Here is a 5,062-nt window from a genome sequence, read left to right as displayed (position 1 = left end):
AGATCCCTGTTCAGGAACTCACGATCTTATGAAACCATTCTGTGTGGGGACACAGAGGCCACATAGATTATATGATTATCTACCTGCTTCCCGGTATGTGGATGAGAACAGAGTGAGAAGAGAGATTAGTGACTACAGATCTAGGGCAATGAAAGTTAAATATAGCAAACCATAAGAGACTCTTAACTCTAGGGAACAAACTGAGGGTTGCTGGAGGGGAGGTGGGGGGGGGGATGGGGTAACTGGGTGATGGGCATGAAGGAGGGCACATAATGGGATGAGCACTGGGTGTTATATGCAACTGATGAATCACTACATTCTACCCCTGAAACTAATAATACACCATATGTTAACTAAATTGAATTTAAATAAAAATTCTTTTAAAAAAGAAAGTTAAGTGTAGTAAACGGTTATTCTCATTGTGGGGAAGACCAATGAATTTTTGGCCTATTGCAGTGATAGAGAGCTGAGCACAAATCCTCATTTCCTTTCATGGTACCTTTTCTGGGGAGGAGACTGAAGAGAGAATCATCGCTCAGAAGCAGTTAAAAATGCAAGCCCCTTGAATCCCAATAAAATATCATTGTATATTGTGGTTTATTAAAATATTTATCAATTTTTGGCTGCAAGATCTTATAAGTTGATCAGAATGATATTAAACAGCATAAATATGTTGTTAAAGACCTTGCTTAATGTTTATGTCACTGCTAAAATAAACACGAAATAAAGACGGGGGTTAATATAGGAAATCTTTTTTTTCTCCTAGAACCAATTAGTTCTCAAAGGAATGTTGCCAAAAAAAAAAAAAATGTTTTCCAGTCACTAGGTCCATCTCATCTCTTCAAGAAAATAAATACACTTTTAAAAATATCATGTGCTGATATTTTGAAAAGCTTAAATAATTCATAAAATATACATTATGTGTTCCCTCTCTTAGTCATCTCATCCTTTATAATATCAACTGAGGCTTCTTTGTGAACAACTCTCAGATTTATTTCTACCAACGCCAGACCACTACCCAAAAGTTGGCCCCGTATTTCTGCCTGGCTGTCTCATGGAGACTCCTCACGAGAGTGCTCGAGGCTGGGCTCATCACCTTCCTTCCCAAGAGCACTGGTCTCCCTCAACATCCCATCCTGTCTTCCCTTAGACCTAGGTCCAGCCTCCGAACCCCCCTGATCCTGTTTCCACCGTCTTCTGTGCCCACAGCACTCCCCACTCCAGTCCCTCGATCACAGTCCTCTCTCTTCTCAATCAGGACACTATTCTGCTGGGTTGTCCCATGAACTCCACTCCTTTCCTACCCAATCAGACGGGCTCCTATCTTCTAGTTCATCTTCAAAATACATTTCTTTCCACTTGTCTGCTGACCCCGGTGCTAGCGATCACAGCCCAGGCTCACTCCCACAGCTTCTCAGGCCTGGTGTCGTCTCACTGCGTAGATTATTTCCCGAGACTTCCTCCAAACATTCTCAGGCACAGCTGCTCACCTTCTGCTTTTCTGCTTCCCTGCGTTGGCTATTTGTAGCTGCTTAGATGTATGTCGTCATCATCTGTCAATTCCCAGATGCTCCACACACTTCAGGTCCCACTCAAATGCCACCTTTTCCATAACCTCCCAATCTTGAATGACTCTTTTCTGAGCTGAAACAGCAATGTCATATTTCTACTTCTGTCACTTACCATTTCTGTCTTGTGCCATCATCATTTCTGTATGAATTCCATCTTCCTCCCACCAGAATGTAAACTTCCTGAAAGACAGTATCTTACTAATTTGTATGCCCCATTTGTGTTAGAGATGAAAAGAGAATGTTTATTCAGTTAAAGACAGTGTTTTTCGGGGCACCTGCGTGGCTCAGTCGTTAAGTGTCTGCCTTCGGCTCAGGTCATGATCCCAGGGTCCTAGGATCGAGCCCCACATCGGGCTCCCTGCTCCGCGGGAAGCCTGCTTCTCCCTCTCCTACTCCCCCTACTTTTGTTCCCTCTCCTGCTGTGTCTCTCTCTGTCAAATAAATAAATAAAACCTTAAAAAAAAAAAAAGACAGTGTTTTTCATATTGTAAATATAGTGCATCATTTTTAACTAAAATAAGGGATTATAAATTACTGCTTTTCATCAAGGAAGAAGTCAATTCTTGTTATGTTTGTCTTATTGTCAGAAATAGCCAATTGAAATAAAACACCTGTAGTGTCTTCATTGATCCAGTACAGTGACGACAAACAGAAAACCTACTGATACTTTCACGTAAAACTCAGGGCACTGTGGTCCACCCAAGACTTCACTTGTACTTCCCATGTTTTACAAAGCATGACCTTAAAATTATGAGATTGATCTCACAAGCCAAATGGGAAAATTGGAATCATTCTTTAATGGGCATACATCAAATGATACCAAAACATCATAACCGCTGTGATTAAGAACATTAAGTGAAGGATGAAGATATACTGAATAGAAACATCTAGCCATATGGGAAGGAAATGAGGTACTAATACATATGGGCTCAAATAAATCACATCCTAATAGAACTGAAGTGGATTCTAACCATTATTTCCGGTCCTTCCCTCTGGTTAGGAATAATCGTCCAGCCTCTTCTGGAGTGTTTTTAAAGATCAGAAGCTGACAACCTTTACAGCAGCTCTTTATATTACTTAGACAATTCAAGCAGTTGTAAATGTCATCCTTGTATCTTTGAAAATTCAGCAAACTTTCTTTCCAGTCCCGTACACCCTAGAGAAAAGTACATTCTAGTGTATTTTCACTAAATGCTTTCAAAACTATCAAGGCAGTGATTGTGTTTAAGAAACAACCTCCTTTCTTCACTAGTTATTATTTGATACTATTTCCAACGCACACATCATCCTGGGCAATTTCCCCTAACACACTCTCTTTTGTTTATTCACTTGGCGCTCATTGCCTGAGGAGTTCGCAAGCATTAGCCTCTCACCTGGGGGGGATTCAAAGATGGACAAGGTGATTTACTTGCAAATACAGCCTTCTTTATTTCTAATGCCATTATTCCATTATATTTGCACTGGGAATCTCAGATCCTTTGTTTTTATCTGGACAACTGCAGGTGTGACAGCCAACTTTGAAAAATGTGGGTCTGAGAATTCTTCCAAAAACGTGCCATTGGCCAAAAGTTCCAAGAAAAACTAATATTCTCTATAAAATCCCCATTGAAGTTTAAAGCATGTCATATATACTCAAAGAATACATTGCTTAGTATACGTGTGTGGCCTGTATGGAACGCAAATACACAAAAGCATCTTTTAATATTTGTCCTACATATGATAAGGTTAAGAAAAAAAATCCGTGCAATGTGTTCATTCCTGATTTTGATTTGGCCACCTGTACTGTGAGAGCAAGTCCAACAGTTGGCAAAGGGTGTCCATCTGAGCATAAGAAAACATCCAAGTGTGGCTAGATTTCGCAGAGGAAGGGACTTTTTCCAAGGATCACATAATCTGATATGTGTACCCACTCTTGGGGATGGAAACCAGTTATATATTCTAGCTTTTACTATTTTGTTAAGCCAAAGCAGAGATGTGATGAGTCCAGCTCATAAAAATTCAGGAGAACATATATGTATTTTTTAACAGATGTGGTGGCCTGCTATTTCAAACAGCTGAATTAGAGTACCTTGGAAGTAGAAACCCGGTTCCCTGACTGCCTCTCTGAGGCCAATCTTGTAAGTGATTTTAATTACCCCTATGTAAGTGGGAGCCACAGGACAGGGATGGGGGGTGCCATCACCCACAAAGCTGCTACCACTAGCTTTCTGGACACCGGTCTATGGCATGTGAGGTTCTGGACTTGAAACTTTCGGGGGCCGGAGGGCGAAGCCTCTGTTCAGGCACGCTGGTGGAACGGGTCCAATCTCTGGTGTGGTTCTCTGCATTTCTGCGGCCCCCGCCACTGACTATTCACTCTGTAGTCCCACTCCCACGTCAAAAGGAAGGATCTGATAAACTCATAAAATGGTATTAATTATTTATGGTCCCTCCCAGCACTGCTCGCATTTTTACAGGAGTCAAGTATGTAAAACATTCATCTCTGGGGGTGGAATTTCAAGCATGATTGGCAGAGCAGACTGGGGACTCAGCGCCCTCCGGGTCACACCCTTGCAGACCGCTCTCCACTTTCCTATAGGTAAGGACAGCTCTGAAGACTGTCGGTCTTTAGGATTCATAACATGAACATTTATTTTTGGTTCTTAGGTTTTAAGGATGAATATACATATATAAAATTACTCCATGGTGTCCTTATCACTAAAATGCCCCCTTTCTTCCCACCAAAAAAAATGTTAGTGCATTACATTCTTTGCTCTGATAATAAAGCCCACCCAAAAAACAAAACTAAATTAATATGATCTCAAGATTAGAAACTAAGCCTTATATTGATAAAAGCAAGACGTACATTCAGAGAAGACATGAACTTCCGGAGAAGTAGGCTGTTGGTGTTTGTGTTGCCCCCAGCTATAATTAGAAAAGGTTTTTCTCCCACTGTCTCACCGTTCCCCCTTACAGTCTATTCTCCAAAGGAAAGTCAAAAGGATCCTTTCAATATGTAAACCAGATGATGTGCTGCCTCTGAACAGACCCTCCAATGGCTCCCTTTTTCTCAGACTAAATGCCAGGTCCTCACAATGGCCCAGCAAGCCCTGCTTGGTCTGGCTCTGGACATCCCTCTAGTGATATCCCCCTCCTCTCACCCTCCAACACAAGGAGCTCACTCCTTCTCTTGCCTCAGGGCCTTTGCACTTCTCAACCCCTTGCCCGTAATGTTCTGCCTTGAATAGCTTCAAGGCTTAGTCAGCCACTAAGTTCAGATTTATGTTCAACCATCACCTCATCATAGGACTTTTCTTGACAGATCTGATGCAGCACCCACACCAGCACTGTTGGCCCCACTTCCTCTCCTTGCTTTTTCTTTGTTGCCCCGGACCTTGGGCTCTCTTCTGTTTGTGTCTTGTCTTTCTCTCTCCCAGTAGAACTTGAGAACAGGAACCATAGCTCCCATTCTCTTGCCTCAAGACTCACAGCAGTGTCCAACACATAATAGG

This window comes from Phoca vitulina, unplaced genomic scaffold, assembly GCF_004348235.1.
Source record: "Phoca vitulina isolate PV1807 unplaced genomic scaffold, GSC_HSeal_1.0 scaffold5, whole genome shotgun sequence".
In the NCBI taxonomy this organism is placed as follows: domain Eukaryota; kingdom Metazoa; phylum Chordata; class Mammalia; order Carnivora; family Phocidae; genus Phoca; species Phoca vitulina.
This window is presented reverse-complemented; position numbering follows the sequence as displayed.